Source organism: Python bivittatus, unplaced genomic scaffold, assembly GCF_059951505.1.
Source record: "Python bivittatus isolate LINGU-HERP-01145 unplaced genomic scaffold, Pbiv_v1 ctg000570_np1212, whole genome shotgun sequence".
NCBI lineage: Eukaryota > Metazoa > Chordata > Lepidosauria > Squamata > Pythonidae > Python > Python bivittatus.
The window spans coordinates 15,128,958-15,145,666 of record NW_028277097.1 but is presented as its reverse complement, the minus strand read 5'-3'; the positions used below and the strand labels follow the sequence as shown (position 1 = coordinate 15,145,666).

Here is a 16,709-nt window from a genome sequence, read left to right as displayed (position 1 = left end):
AAGTCTGGGTATTTTCCCCACCTGCAAAGAAAACAACGAACAATAATAAGCAATTGGGGGTTTTTTGAAGCTCAGCAATATATTTGATATGAACCATTTTTTTTAAAGAGAGCATTGCAGGAAACCTGGAGATTTCTGAGAAGCTTTTGGGGATCTTCACATCGAAAGACGTACTTCACCCAAATGTACCTATCACATTACTTTCTTTTGGGGGAAGCACACTAAGGTTTATACCATTCATTTCAGTTCGACTCTTTGATCGCATATCATTCCCATTTAATCTCTGAAATACTCTTCCGAGTATTCTCTCACCTCAGTTGCATACCAAATCATTTCATCTCTTTTATTCTTAATTTTATTCTCCATTCTATGGAGGCTCCTTGTTTAGGCTTTTTCCCTCACTCCCAAAACAATGTTTTATTTCCTTCAAAATCACCTAAAATCATTTTCTCTTCCTCTTTTAATCTTAACCATTCTGTCCTTTCTTTGATTACATTCTTTGCAACTAACTTTTCCCCTCTATGGACATTATACAGTAACTTTCATCTTCATTGTTTTCAGCAATCACTGCCTTGTATATACTTTTTTTTATTATCCACAGCCCCTCTCACTTCATCCTTCCACCCGCGTTATGCCACATACTGTACTTCTGTGGCACTCTGTACCACAGTTCTTTTCACTGTTTTTCAAGCAGCCAGTGGTTTCTGGTGGGGGGAGGCATCCGAATTAGCTAGAAAGAGGATGGAGCAGGGTGATGCAAGCCACACTCTTTTGTATGTGTTGACACACATGCTCAAAAGGGGTGGGACTTGCATCACAACACCCTGTTTGCTATCTTGCTGATCTTTTGACCCTCTTGCTGATATCCCTTCCAAAGTTTCTTCATGTTCCTTCCTTCCTCCCACTCCTTTTTCATATCAGCCATAACTGCAAATCTTTCTGTAATATAGTAATGTCCAACGCCAGGAATATTATATGAATGTGCAAATGCTATCTATCTATCTATCTATCTATCTATCTATCTATCTATCTATCTATCTATCTATCTATCAATAAATCTTCCATCTGTCACACTCTAAGTGGTATACAATAAACAACATAAAATATAGCAACAACAATACATAGCAAACAATAGTATCTCCTAAAACAATATAGAATGTGCCATGTCTCAGAACAATAAGGTGTTATCCATGCACATTGCTGAAGCTAATTATGTCTGCCTGTATCAGAAAAGAGAGAGGGAGAGCAGCTTGGAATCTGTGACAACGCCTGTCATTGACAGAAGGTGGAATTGAAATGTAATCAATGGATAAAACTGAGATCAGTTAATGGATGATATAGACGGTTCTTCCAGATGACCAGCCTGAGCTGACCCCACAGAAAAAAAAGACCATCCAAAATTCACAATTAAACAGTACCTTTATTAGGATCTATTACCAGCAAAATCAGCTTTTGCTACTACTTCTACAGTTCAAAATGCAGCATGTACAGAGTTTTAGACCGTAGATGCTTTTAGACTATGTAATATGTGCACTTTCAGACAATATATTTCCTTAGCTCAGTGTTTTAAGTCCTTTTTTAATTTTTTTTTTTAAGGAAGAAAAAAAATAGACATTTACAATAATACTCCTGAGTGGAGATCTTTCTATCAGTTGTGGAACTGGAAGGGACCACAACAAGGATCATGGATTCTAATTAAGCCTACTCCTTCACTTCTCTCCATATGTTCATCAGCTCCATTCTTAAAATCAGACCACCTTCATTCACATCTCTTACATCCTTCCCCTTTCACTTAGTTTCACAGGCATACAACATACCGTCTTGCTTTTTCTTCCTTGCTTTCATTTCATTAATTCATACTCTTTACCATTTACTTTTCTTAGATTTCAAATAGCAATTTTCCATATACCATGGTCAGCACCAGAGGGACCCATAGATTTTTGACCTCCACGGTCATCATGGCTTTGATGACCTGAGCCTTTAATAAAATATTTTTGTTGCTGTATTTTTAATTGTATTTTTAAACAGTATAAATAATAGCAATCAAGAAGAAAATGGAGAGCTGGCATTCTACCTTTTGCAAGAAAAGTTCTATACTTAAAAAGCTAAAGAACGCAAACTAAAAACAAAACAAGAACATAGAGTAATACAATGCAGTTACTATGCACTATTTTTCTAGAGTATCAAAATAGTAGTATCATATGTATATGTACGATTGCAGTTCAGTTTGTCAACAACAAATTAACCTGTAGAGAGTTGCACTGTCCAAGGTTGCCTGTCTGTCTGTTTGAAAACTGAGAGTTGACAAATCTGGTTAACCAACCTTTATAGTGTTAAGGGACCCACAATATTATCTCCACTGCAGCTTTGGCAGAACTCCTGTTATGTCAAGGGGCTGCAAAAGTTTCCCCCACTGCATTTCATTGCAGTTTAAAACTGCCACTATGCCTGGACTATATAGTTTATTCTGAAATAAGTTCCACAGTATGGAGGCTCCTGATGGACTAGCATGAATAAAACTTTGAATGGCCACCATCCAGTCTTCTTTTCTGATGACAACGAGCCTATATCCAAAACGTTTTATGGGGAGTTCATAAGACCATTGACTTCAGTGGGTAAAACACAACAAAGAAGATGTATAAGGAGAGAAGGTGGAGGGAGAAGCTGCTGGTGTTTATGGGGCTATGTGAACATTTTCATATATCAGAAGAACATTTTCTTCTGTTTCATATATGGAGGGAGACACTGTTGGCCTTATGGGGCCACCGTGGTGCTTAGAAGTTTGTGAACCCTTTTGAAAGTTCAATATTTCTGCATAAATATGACCTAAAACGTGGTCTGTTCTCCACACAAGTCCTAAAACTAGACCAAGAGAACCCCATTAAACAAATGAGTCAAACCCAAGATACTTGTTTAGTGGGCCACCTGAGTCTCAGGTGGGCAAGCGTCCTGCCCAAACCATCAGGTTCGCGCCCTGAAAAAATTGCATTTCCTTCGCCCGACACAGTTCAAGTATAAAGTGGTGGCAGTGACGCAATACTCTTGACCAAAAATGTCATTTGTAGCATGAAATCTTAATAGAAGACAATATCTGCAGCCCAGGGTTGAACTGTGGAGTCTTTGGTGCTCTCTGAGCTTGGTTGTTTGCTTGCAGACGTTGCATTACCCAACATCATAGGTGCTGGAGAGGGTGGGATTTGCTCCCTGTTTATATACAGTGGCTTGCCCTGCCAATGTTGGTGGGTGAACTCCTTGGGAGTTCCTTGATTAGGGTATTGTTTTCTGCTTGTTTGTCTGGGGTTAATCTCCGCTTATCTGGGTGATGGTTGCTGGAGACGATGCGCTCTGATCTTTTTGCTTCCTTCTTAACTCTTAACTCTTCCCCAGACATTGCAATACGCAAAGCGAGATTTACGGTTTAAAGTCTCTGGCAAATCGATTCAATGCAACTGAAGTCAACCACAGCTTAAGGACACGTGCCAAGTCGGGTCCTGGGCTGCGACTTCCTTCGCGCGCAGCCGGCAGCCCCTCCGCCGTTCATCGGAAGGAGCCCATTCATCATTCTCGCATCTTTTCATCCCCGCACGCGGCGTTTCCGTAACCTCCAATCAGAGGCCTCCCTTCCGCCCACTTCCCCGGTGGTCCCATCCAAAAGTAACAGTTTTTAGGACAGCCCGGGGATTGGCTCCTTCGACAATCCGCGATTAGCATATTCAAAAGCGTTTGCCTCCTGCGGCTCGGATCTCCGGGACCGAGCCGAGAGACGAAGCGCCGGGATTGGCGGAAGGCGACGACTCGCTGACGCCGCCCGTTGGCCGAGCCTCCTTGTCACTCAGCTAGGAGAGGACCGCCTCTTGAGGTGTCCCTCCCTGCCTCGACCTCGGAGTCTTCATTCGGCGCTGGGGCGTGGAGGGAGGCGGAGGTTGGCCGGCCGGCTGGAGGTGGGTTTGTTTGGGAACAGCCTCGCGGAATCCCAGCGCTGGAACAAAGAGGTGGATGAGGAGGTGCGAACTCCTTGCCTGGTAACGGTTTGCACGGTTTCGATCAAAATTCTTTCCTTGCGATGGCTCTCTTAAGTGCTACAGCAGGTATTTTCACCCTTTCGGTATTTCTTTCTCCCGAAGGCCCGTCGTTTGGCGTCCAGCATCCGTTTTGGGGAAAGGATGTAAGTGAAAAGGTCCTGCTGCCTTTTTGGCTGCTGGTTCCAGCTTGGGGGCAGGCCCCTAGGTCCAGGCCGGGCTGGGATTAGTAAGACTTGCCCCAACAGTCACTTGATAACTTTGAGCAAGCTTAACATGGCATTTGGATTGATGGCAACTTGCTTTCTCTTTCACATATGCTCAGAGGCAGGTTGGCTCTCCAAGTCAGCCTTTCCCAGCGTATGGGACTACAACTCCTATCACTTCAGCCAGCCTGCCTTTGGTTGTGATGACTCTGGTGATGGGAGTTGTGGTCCTACACAGCTGTGGGGGTGTTAGATTGGGGAGGTTGCTGTAACCAACGGTGCTCAGGAATGCTTATCTTCCCCAGGATTTTAAATTTTTTTGTAGGGAGCTCATCTCAAAAAACTAAACTATGTTGGAGCTGGTTAGTACCTGGAGTGGAGACCACCAGGAAATCCAGACTGGGAAGTCACTTATGTATTGTTGCCAGAAAGGTATATGGATGGGTCCATGAAATGCCAAATTCAGTTCAAATAAGAGTTTATATTTTTATTCAAATAGGAGTTTACTATTTTAGAGAATAATCGGTGCTGAATTTAGGATAATTGGTGCTAGGATTAGATTAGATCCAACTAATGTTCTGTTGGGGAGGACTTGCTCAGCATGGTATTTTGCCCTCTCCTTTAAAAACCAAGAAATAATTCCATGATGGGGATAAATTGCATTCTTTCAGGCCACTTACTGATAATCTAGAATACTTTCTCAGTTTGGCAAGGCTTACGAAATACCTATTTAGGAAAAAGAGACAATACTGTTATGATTCAGAGAAGCGAGAGTGCATTTGAGAAAGCCTCCCTTGTTGTTGTTGTTTAGTCGTTAAGTCGTGTCCGACTCTTCGTGACCCCATGAACCATATTGCGCCAGGCCTTCCTGTCCTAAAGCCTCCCTGCCTGTAAATAAACAGGTGGTCTTATGTGAGTTTCATTTAATTTAATAAATAATCTGAAGTATCATTTAAAGTTGATGGCAATCTGTCTTGAAACACCATCGTTGCTTTGAAGTGGTGGGCTTATTTTTGCATGCACAGCTCTGCCCGTTAGCAGTTTTGTGCCCCAGCTTTCGTCCTGAAATGAACCCTTATTTCAGTGTAAACATCAGGAAATGCAGATTTCCAACTCGGAAACCCTTCCTTTGATTATGCTGTGCTGGAAGCCATCACAGATTTTCTTTTAGAGTACAGTAACTTTGAGAATGTGTGTAAAATCAAGACTTCATTGTCTTATTATCTGCTTTAGTGCAACGGAAGGAAGGAAGGGCAGAGAAGGAAAAAGAAGGGGAGGCTTTGCTCTTTAAGAAACCGTTACAGAATGATAGTTGTGTAATATTCTGTGAAAGCATGATGTCGGCATAAGAATAGTAATTTAAAAAAAAAAATTCTTAATCCTTGTGGTTTACTAGGATATAATTCTCCATCATACACTATACAGTATGACTATTCCAGTGTTTCTCAACTTGGCAACTTTAAGATGTGTGGACTTCAACTCCCAGAATTCCCCAGCCTCCCAGAATTCTGGGAGTTGAAGTCCACATATCTTAAAGTTGCCAAGGTTGAGAAACACTGGATTATACTAAATTGTGTGATCCATATGTTTATTGCAGATAAAAACAATGTACTCCCTTGGTATGGTTGCGCTCCTGGCTTTTGTGGGTAGCTGTGTATTGGACTGACTATTGATCCCTTTAGCCCAATATTATCCATTCTGAGCAGCACTGAATCTTTGGTTCAACATCTCTCGGGTCGTCTGTTGTCTTATCTTTTTAGTAGAGATGTGTAGTTCTGGACCTGTGATCCGCAGACAAAGCTTTTGCTCTGCCTCTCTATTGCAGTGATTTCCTATAGCCCAAAGGAGTTTGGAAGGGACCTTGACGGTCTTCTGGTCCAACCCGCTGCCCATAAGTATCTTTACATATGAGATGGTGGGCTGCGATTTCTGTATTTTGACTGGGGGTCCAGTCTCTTTCTTAGACTTTGTTGCTTGACTTGTTTGCTGGAGCTATCTACCAACGGATCCACTTGCAATCTGGTAGGAGCAGGGAGCTTTTTTAAAGCATGTAAGTTGGCTGGTTGGTTGTTGGCATGGAGAATTCCACCCGGTGACAACAGCCAAGTTTATTCCACAGCTTAGCTGCTACATGGCTTCCTTCTTCCATCTCCCACTGGAGTCATTGGAAAGAAATTTGATATGGCACAAGTAGCTCTTAGGTCTGCACTGCATGAGATATTCAGCCTCCTATTTTTATTTTTAGGATATTGGTTTTTTTAACCCTCCCTTTGAAAAGATGCATTCAAGGATTCTCTTAGTGGAAGAAAAGCAAGTGTGGCAGAAAAAGGAGCAAAAGGAAGACTTTGCTGTGTTGCTGTGTCGTCTCATCTACAATTTGTAAAGAATAAAAACGTGAAAAGTGGCAGCCAGATTCATAGGTCAGGCCATGTTTGCACATAATAAGCCTTGATTCCTCAGGATTGCAAGGACAGTGTGAATGCAGATTCATTTTCCAGGCGTGCTTTTCCCACTTACTTTTGCGCAGTGTTCATCAACCTTGACAACTTTAAGATGTGTGGACTTCAACTCCCAGAATTCCCCAGCCAGCCATGCTGGCTGGGGAATTCTGGGAGTTGAAGTCCACACATCTTAAAGTTGCCAAGGTTGAGGAACACTGCTTTAATGGATAACCGAATTGAGATACCTTGTTATCCAGCTCAGAATTATAGATTACTTTATCAAAACAAGCCAGGATTCATATCACAACAAAACATCTTGGTTTAACGCAGGTGAAGGTGTTTTTTTTTTTTTCCCCTGAAAGGAAAAATGCCAGCTGTTTCTTCCTCCTTGCCTGTAATGTATTTTGCTCATCACAAGAGCTCAGGCTGTTGAAAGCCAGAACTAAGGATTGCCCTGGATTTAGATGGGTGCCCTTTTGCGTCTTGGTGATCCTCCTTAATCCAAATGCAAGCAGGTGGTAGATGGATGGGATTATGTGTCCCTTTGTCTAACACATCTGGAGGCTGGAGCCGTAATTTGAAACATAACAATTGAAAAAGGCAATTACCAGGCTGCAGAAAATGACACATAAAAGAGACAGCCTCCTAAATGATGGAGCTGCCGGTTTGCAAAATACGGTATATTTCTGATGTGGTTCCCAGTCTAGGATTTCCGCGCCTGTGTGAAGGCCTCTCTTCTGCTTTCTTTCAGAAGTAAATTTTTGAAGGAGTCGGTACGATCCCATCCAGAGATAAATGATGCGTGTCTGTGTGCTTTTGAAATGAGCCATAAAGTGCTAACTGATATCTGCTTGGAAAGTGTCCATTTAATAAATTACAGCCTGTTCTTTCTCTGCATAAGCGGTGAGCCACTATAGCTGGGCCCTGCTTCTTCTCTGGCTTATGAAGGTCGATTTATTTTAATAAAAAGAGAGGGCACTCTGTCCTGTGCCCCAAGCTGCTTGTTCCAAAAAGTGTGGTCATTCCTCAAGGGTGTTTCTGGTGTCTGTCGATCATGCCAGATTCTCCCTAAGTCTAGTTGGGTGATCCTGTGTGTGACTACTGTAATACAAAAATTAAAAGGCCCTCTGGATAGATAGGTACAGGCAGTCCCCAGTTTACGAACGAGTTCCGTTCCCAGAGTCTGTCCTTAAGTCGAATTTGTACATAAGCCAGAACCATATTATTGTGTAATACTATATAAGTAGTATTGTGTAATGAACTTAACCATTGAGTATTTAATTCAAATCATTGTGTACTTAACTTGGGCTCCGTTCTTAACTATGGGTTGTCCTTAAACTGGGCGTTCTTAACCTGGGGACTCCCTGTAATCTGTCTGGAAGAATTCTCTGCTTTTTCCCTGACAGGCTGGTTTTCTGCATGAAGGGAGGGTCGATAGTTTTTTTTCCTCAGAGAAAAGGGCTTATTTGCTCACTGTTCTCTGGTTACTTCTGCAAGGAATTATTTCTCGAGGGAGCACCTGATTGCGTGAGCCCCATTACAGACCAGAAGTGGGAGTGGGACAGATGGGTTCTCTTCTCAAAGGACATGGGAGAGGATGAAGGATTTTGTTTTGTTTTTTACACACACCCTTAATGTTGCTGACGCCTTTTAATAACATTTGTTAGTCAGAAACGGTGCTCCAAGACTCCTGATTTTTTGCCCGTGTAGACTAACACAGCTGTCCTGCAGTGTCTTGCAATTACAAAGCAATTGTATGTTAAATTCTGTGCATGCAACAAGAATGAATTTAGAAGCTTAGATGCAGCTTTAGGGATTTGTGTAGAAAATGCAGCAATTTGATGCAACTTAGACGTGGGGCCCCATTTGCCTCTAGATAAGCGTCTTTATATAGTGCTCCTGATGAGTTTGAATTGGCTGGCTGCCTCCCTGATAAGATATTTTTCTCACAGCAACGAGCTTGCTACAGGCTTTACAGAGAGACGGTCTTCTGGATGCCAAAAATTACAGGCTGTGTGAAATCAAAAGATGAATCCTCACTCCAGTGAAACTAGTGTGATAGAAAGGAAGTTGTTTTTGTGGGCCTGCTGCGTGGCAAGATCTAGCCAGTGTTGGCTGATTTTGGAAAGTCAAGCAGGGTCACACCCGTTTAAACCATCATCCCAGGATTGTAACTTAGATTGTAAAGTAAAAAACAAAAAGAAAACATTGCAGTCCACCAGAAGACAATGCAAACCAGTTCCACATGGTTGGGCTTCAGGGTTTAGTGACCCGGAGTAGTTGAAGATGCTAGCCACAGTTGGTGGTGAAACATCAGGAAATTTGTTGTCTAGATCATGGTCACTAAACCCTGAAGGCCAACACTGCCCAACAGAAGCTGTGAAACCCTACGCCAGCATTCAGTTCCTTTTTTTGTAATGACTTTTTATTAAAAATTTAAAAAATAGTAAAAGATAACACAAATCAAAATCAAAGAGCAAGAAAAGAATAGAAAGGAAAAAAAAGTGCAGGAAGAAAAGGAAAGAAAGAAAAGAGAAAGGAATATTTAAAGAAGTAACTTCTGATCTTCTTTACAAGAAGTACAAGCGGATTTAGTATTTCTCTACCCGCTTTGATATTACATTATATAAATCACTTCTTCCCATATCTCTTATCTATCCACAAATCCACAAATCATTAATGTTTCTGTCCAGTATCAGCAAAAAGGGTTCCCAGAACTTTATAAAAACATTTCTTTTAACCCTGATTAGACAGGTCAACTTTATATTCCTTTCCTTTGCTCCTAACGTTCTGAATCTTTGCTTCATTAAGATGCTATCATAGGGTTTGATCTCCATCCAAATTTTCTTTCTTCCATCTCTGGAATTTCTTCACGGCTTTAACAGCCCTCTTTTGTAAATCCAGTAATGAGTCATTACCAGGTCATTTTTCATCTCTTGGCATATCGTTTGAATTTCCACTTTCTTTTTCATCTCTGCCTTACAGTCCTCAACTTGTGTTTTATTTCCCAGTATTTCTGCACAGGCAGGAATTTGTTTTACCTCTTCATCCTGTCAATCTGTAAAGTTTTCCCAATTATTCTCCTTCGCACTTCTGGAGGAAGCAACGGTGGACTGAAGACGGCTCTGCGAAAAGCGGAGATGATAACCATGGCGGAATAAAGAGCCGGCAAGTAGACCGGCTCTTTGAAACCCCTCCAGACAAGGAGAGGACTTGAGATCGCCCACAAGTGCTCCAGACAGTTTGGTCCTCGTAAGGAGACCACAAAACAGCAGTCTCTGGAGGGTTTAGAGCTCTGGGAGATGAGGGAATAGCCGTCTTGCTCAAACTGTGGTCAGTGTCTTTGAAAGGACACTAAGTTCGCATACTTCCTTTTCTAATCACTTTCGGAAATTAGTTGAAAGAATTCTCAAACACTAATTTCTTCTGAAAATGTAAATGTAAAATATTCTTCATGTTGCAAAGGGGGACAATATGGAACTTTTTAGGTGTCTTATGGTGAACCTGAACTTTGGTATTTGTTTAGTTAATCTCCTAATTCCCTGGCATGAGGGTGATTTATAATGGTCAGACTTCCATTTTCCAAAAAAAGAGGTGTTCCCAGAGAATCGATTTTGATTTGGGCTGATCTGGCCTATTATGCCAAGCAGGGATCCTTGAGGGGCTCATGGCCCCACTTATACCTCCTGACCTTCAAGAAGTTCCTGCTTTTTGCCTGTTTTCATTTTGAAAGGGTTTAAAGACAGAAATGGAAACATCGGCAGACAAATTACTTCCATTTTTTAAATAGAATTTTATTGTAAGTTTTAAAAATGAGTAAAAATTGAATGCAAACTAAAATATGGTGAAAAAGAGAGAGAAAAAGGAAAAAAGACGAGACTAAAGGTGCAAAAAGAAAAAGTAGCAGAAAAATAGAAAAGAAAGAAAAAAGATATAAAGGACTGGCTTCCGATCTTCTTTATAGCAGTTATATTTATTTATTTATTATATTTATATAGCTGCCTATCTCACACAAGGTGACTCTGGGAGGTGTACAACAATTTAAAAAATACCTAAAATCAACTACATATAAAAAACTGTAAAAACACACAAAACAGGAGGAGATAAAATTAGATTTACTTCTTTCTCTAAAATTACATTGTGACTCTGTTCTTTCTATAATCTATCTAATTGTCAAAACTATAGATCATAAGTTCACTTTTTTTTCCTGTTTTATGCAAAAAGTCCATAAGGGATTTCCAGTCAACAATAAATGAAGATATTGTCTTTTCTCTAATCAAGCAGGTCAGTTTGGCCATCTCAGCAAGTTCTGTCATCTTTGCCAACCATTCCTCCATTGTAGCTATTGCCAAATCTCCCATTCTGATCTTTGGGCTCCCCATACCTCCCAAAACATTGATTTCAAGTCATTTTCAGGGACTTGAGCCAGGTTAAAAGTGAGAACAAGAGCAGGTTGTCTCCTCAAAACCTCACACTCCCATTCCTACCATTAAAACCTTCCAAAATTGCCAATTAAAAAAAGCTGAAATCACCCTGGAAGATTATTTGGGGTTGTCCTCCCTTAATTTGTTAAAAATGAAAATGAGCTTCCAAAACTGAGCCACAAGCTGTTCCTGGTCACCCCAGAAGGTAGCAGGAGCAGCTCGACAGTGGAGCCAGATGGCCTGAGAAGTGGGAGCTCCTCTTTCACAAGCAGAGCCTGTCAAGACGATGTTTTAATTTGGATTCCTGCAACAGGAGCCCTTCCAACTTTAGGATGTTTTGGTACTCTGGAACAAGATCATTTTTCTGCTCCATTCCTGCCACTCACCTTAACTCTAACCATGGCTTGCATTGTAGGTCCTACCCATCCTGGAGAGATCTGCATAAGATATACTCATGAATAGCTGGGAGACACTGCCCTTGGTACTTATGGCTAGCATCCTGCTTCTTTTCTTCCAATCCTAAGCAAGATTAGGGCCCTACTTCAACCGTATCGGCCTGTTATGCAATGGATGTAGCCTGACTCCTCTTAATAACTTTGCCCAGGCAAGTGCAGAAGGAATTCCTGGCCCTTTACTTATCACTCCCATCCATGGCTGAGAAGATGTACGCTTACCATGGCCTTAAATGTGGAGCTTCTTTGCCCCCAAAGAGGAGGCATCAAGGGGCATTGCGGGTAGAATGCTGTAGACTAGCTTTCCTTAACTTGGTGATCCCCAGCTGTGCTGGGACTGCAGCTGGCTGGAAGGTTGGAGAAAGCTCTTTCATGCTAGGCTTGGGCGCTCCCATGGTTGAACATTTGCCCATCCCCAGCTCTCCTTATGTCTCAGTTTCCTCTTTTCTTTGCAGTCTTTTTTCCTAATCAACACCACTTCTCTTGGCATGTGCTATCAGCCTCTGTCTTCTCTTTCAAAAGAGGAACCTTGTTTTGAAGCAGAATCGGGATTTTTTTTTTCTTGCATCAGCCTGAATGTTGAATACTTGGTTGGAGGAAAGGCGGTGTGCGGTTCCTCAGTAGTGCCCCACTCTTGCATGGGAAGAGAGCTTGTGGAAAGCCTCTAGTGGACCTGTGGATGAGACTGAGAAGAAGAGCTGAAAACTGGATGGAGAAGCCTCCTAGGCCATGTGGGGCTTGCAAATTCTGAATCTCTTGGTGACTGCTTAGGCTCGCTGGCCTACTTTATTTTTCTGAAATTTACTTTCTTTTAAAGAAATGAATGAGAAGCTGGTGTGTTAAGTACCAGCCTAATTTTTGGGTCTCAGGGAGGTTGCCCAGGTACAGTGGTACCTCGAGTTACGAACACCCCTCCTTACGAATTTTTCGAGATACGACCAGCTCTGGCCCCAAAAATTTACCTCGACTTGCGAACTCCGCCTCGAGTTACGAACCGGATCTGCAGCCATTTTCCCTGCTGCCACGTGGTCGCGGCTTCCTGTGGGCAAGATCGCGGTAGCAAGGAGACGTTCAGTGAGGCTTGTGGTGTGTTTTGTGGCGTTTGGAAGGTGTTTGGTGTGCTTGTCAGCATGGCTCCAAAGAAAATGCAGAGCAGGCTTGGCAAGAATAAGGCTTTGAAGAAAAAAGTGACGATCAAACTTAAGAAGGACATTATAGAAAAGCACGATTGTGGTATTCGTGTGACTGATCTGGCCTTGGAGTACAAGATGGCGAAGTCGACCATCTCGACTATTTTCATGTTTTTGTGGTTTAAAAATAAAATGCATATGTTTCAGAACTGTTTAACCATATGTATTTACATTGAACCTTATGGGGAAATTTGCCTCGTGGTGTGACCAAATTCGGAGGGCGGATTAGCCGTATTTACATTGAACCTTATGGGGAAATTTGCCTCGTGGTGTGACCAAATTCGGAGGGCAGAATGGATTAACTGTATTTACATTTAACCTTATGGGAAAATTTACCTCGAGTTGCGACCAACTCGAGTTGCAACCAGAGTCACGGAATGGATTAAGTTCGTAACTAGAGGTACCACTGTATTCTTGAAAATTACAATTGTGGGTGGCTCAGCCCAGTGTTTTCTTTGAAAAAGAGCCTACCTACTGAGAAAGGGGTACGTGGGTTGGAAGCAGAAATAAGCTGGGTTGACTAGGGAGTGACAGAGAGACACCTCACGAGTTTTCCTTCTGGTCAGGTGTGTGATATATGCATTCCCTCCCTCATTGCCTTCTCTTCTGCTAGAGAATCTCAGCCAAATCAATGTTGTTTAATAACTCCAACAGCGGTTGTGTAAACATTGATTACATGTCGTCAAGTCATTTTCGATTCCTAGTGAGCACATAGATAGACGATCTATCCCTAACTTGGTCTTTCAGGTCTTCCAGCAGTGGATCCATCACCACTATAACTGAGTCCATCCACTTTGCTGCTGGTCTTCCTCTTCTTCTCTTTCCTTTCACCAGTCCCAATATTAGAGCCTTTTCCAGAGAGCTGAGTCTTTGCATTATGTGCCCAAAGTAGGATAATTTGAGCCTGGTCATTTGTGCCTCAAGTGAAAACTCTTGGTTGATTTGTTTGCTGATCCATTGGTTTGTTTTCTTGGTTGGCTTCTCCAACACTAAAGTTCAAAACTCTTCCTATCTGCTTCTTCAAAGTCCATGTGTAAACATGCAGCAGCAGAAATATTGTCAATGCCAGGCTGTATGAGGTGGGCCAGGGCCCCATTTTCTTGCATCCACCTGGGCTGGTGAAAATCTGCCATTTCCAGATAATCAGCTCCCTTCCATTTGCACATACATTATTTCTCACTGCTGCTCCGCAAGCACATTCAGTGGAAGGAGTGAGGACCTCCTGCCTATGGATCATCTTCCTCAGGGTGGTTAGATGTCCCTCAGCTTGCCCTCAGAGATTTCATGGCTGTAGAAAACCCTGTATTCCTTATGAAGACAGTAGAAGTCCTACCCCTTGTACCCTCTTCCCTGTTCCATTTGTTCCCTGTGCAGTTCACCAAGTAGTTAATCGGAGATAAAAGGTAACAGTGATGGCTTGGGTGCCCACTTGGGCTACATGGAAAATTTCAGAGGGTTGTGGGTTCCCCATAGGTGTTTTATCCATGGTGTCGACTAGGGCATTACAAAACCTTTAAAAAGAGTGCTTCACAAAAACTGTTAGCACAAGCAAACCCCCCCCCAACCTGCCAGTGGTGTGGTAGAGATGTGTGGGGAGTAAGGAAGATGATCTTGACAGAGATATGCAGGATCCATTGTCTAAGCAAAAGATGGCTGGAGCATTTTTTAAGTCCAGAGCAATGAGAGAACATTTGGAAGTAGTTCAGACAAATGCCTCCCTAATTCTCTGGAATATAAGGAGGAGGAGGAGGAGGAGGAGGAGGAGCAGGTACGGCACAATCAGACTTGCAAGTTTCTGTTGTTATAGCCAATCTCAATAAAAGAGATTGAAATAGTTTTATCTGTAGAGTTGATTTGCTGGCCTGGTCTAGCTAGTGGGGTTTGTAAGGTGCTTCCTTGACCAACCCACAACTGTTCCATCAAGTCTTTTTGACTGCAGCTTTCTCCCAACCTTGAGTCAGTGTGCCTATCAACTCTGAGGATTTCCAGCCAGAAAATTCCGGGAGTTGAAGTCCACAGAAGGTACTGAAAACCAAGAGTAATTAAGATTTTACTGAAAATTTCCCCCACAGAGCTTGCTGAATATTGGATTTTTAGGAAGGCAGAGTTGGGCTTGCAACCACAAGATGAACCAGACATTGCATAGTGAAGATTAAGATGGGGTTGGGGAGCTCTATTCCATTGGAACTGGCAACTAGTTTTAACTATCTCCCACAGAGTGAATTGTGCTAGCTGTTAGGGGGGCAGAAGATGGCAGAGCACTGGTGTTCCTTTTCCCCCAGTCCCAACACTTGTGTACCAAACAGTCCAAAGTGAAGGGGCTCATTAAAATGTTTTGATCCAAAAGATGTATGTGTGCAGGGGTGCTGAGATATTGAAATAAAACACACGTTTTTACCAATTACTGCAGAAATAATCGATTTGATTTCCTTGTGCAGCAAAAACAACCACTGAAAATTAATTTTGGAGCTCAGTAAATTGGCCAGATTCATTATTGTTTAAGCAGCATTTATTTGAAAAGGGAGATGGAAAGGGCTGTAATGGTTAATTAGATCTACGATAATGGAAGATTAGATCATCCTGGAGCCAGATGGCTCTTGAACCATTTCCTTTGTTCTTTCCTCCACAGGATAGAAGAGCAGTCTGGATCCAGAGGTAGTTTATTAATGGGAGAAAAGTTAATTAATTTATTAGCAAGAATACCTTTTGTGCACTTTATATCTTGGCTAAATATACTGGAAGGATTAATTCATGCCATCCAGTAACACAAAGCAGATAGTTGCTGCATTAACTATGCAGTAATTCATTTTCTGCTTCCAGCTTCTGATTAAGAAGGAATATCTCTGTTTCTCAAAGATAGTCACAGTTTATTCAAGTTTCTGCATCTGTTTACAGGTGTTTTAAAATGTGTGAAAGTGGGCACAAAGTTTATCCACATCTCTCCCTAAGAGTGCCATTTTTGCAAGTACTGTTTTATAAGAGATACTTTTTGATATGCAGTTTATCCTAATATATGATTTTTTTAAAAAAAAAATCTAGTTTTTCTCAAACTCATTTCTGAACTTTTTTTTTACACTTTCAAATAAATGTGAGAATAGGTAGATAATATTTATTTCGGTGTGAATGATCAGATAAAACGTATATAAACTAATTACAGCAGAAAGAGAGGAGAACTCAAACAAAATATCCGCTTAGCCATAAGATGAATGAATCAGGTATGTCAGCCATGTGCAGTAGTCAATTGTTTGCGCGCATTCCCAGCTGCTGTACAGAACTTTGCTACATTACAAAAGTGATAGCACTTTTCTTGCCTGATAAAAGAAAGTCAACAAGAAGCTCCTCAGGATAATTGGGTGCATGTAGCGGGAGTGGGAAGATGAGTCTTCTTCGAATATCATTGTAAAAGGACTCAACTGAACCATCACCCCATGGGCAGGTTTGGTTAATCATGGGGGAACGTGAGAATAGTATCACAACACTTTAAGAAGTGAAAAAAACAAATAATTATGTTGCTAATTGATATGGGAAGTGTGAAATTGGTTGATATAGTACAGGTAGATCTCACTTACTGACCGCCTCATTTAGTGACTGTTCAAAGTTATAACGGTGCTGAAAAAGTAACTTTACAACCAGTCCTCATATTTATGATTGTCACAGCTTCCATATCATGTGATTGACATTCGGGCACTTCATAACCAGTGGGTGTTTATGACCGTTGCAGCGTCCTGCAGCCTTGTGATACCATTTTCACACTTCTTAGCCAGCCTTGTGATCACCATTTTCACACTTCTTAGCCAGCTTCTAACAAGCAGAGCCAGTGGAGAAGCTGGCAGTAAAATCGCAAATTGTGGTCATGTGATGTCTCGTTTAACAACCGTGGGTAATTCAGTTAACAACTGCAGTAGAAGTGAGGCTGTAGGCCCATCACAGCTATATGATTTTCTGTTTAATTACCATATCACTTAGTGATGGAGTTG

The 16,709-nt window shown here is 41.8% G+C and overlaps 1 protein-coding gene across 2 annotated transcripts in view; it reads left to right on the top strand.

Annotated features, from left to right (window-relative positions):
- Positions 1-3,881: 3,881 nt before the first annotated feature.
- Positions 3,882-16,709, top strand: part of ME2 (malic enzyme 2) — a 44,781-nt gene continuing 31,953 nt past the window's right edge. Inside the window, exon 1 of one of the 2 annotated variants that reach the window (XM_025167351.2) lies at positions 3,882-4,004. The gene's annotated coding sequence lies outside the window, so the exon portion shown is untranslated. Of the gene's footprint in view, positions 4,023-16,709 lie in introns of both variants that reach the window. The other variant, XM_007429315.4, reaches the window with a different exon arrangement.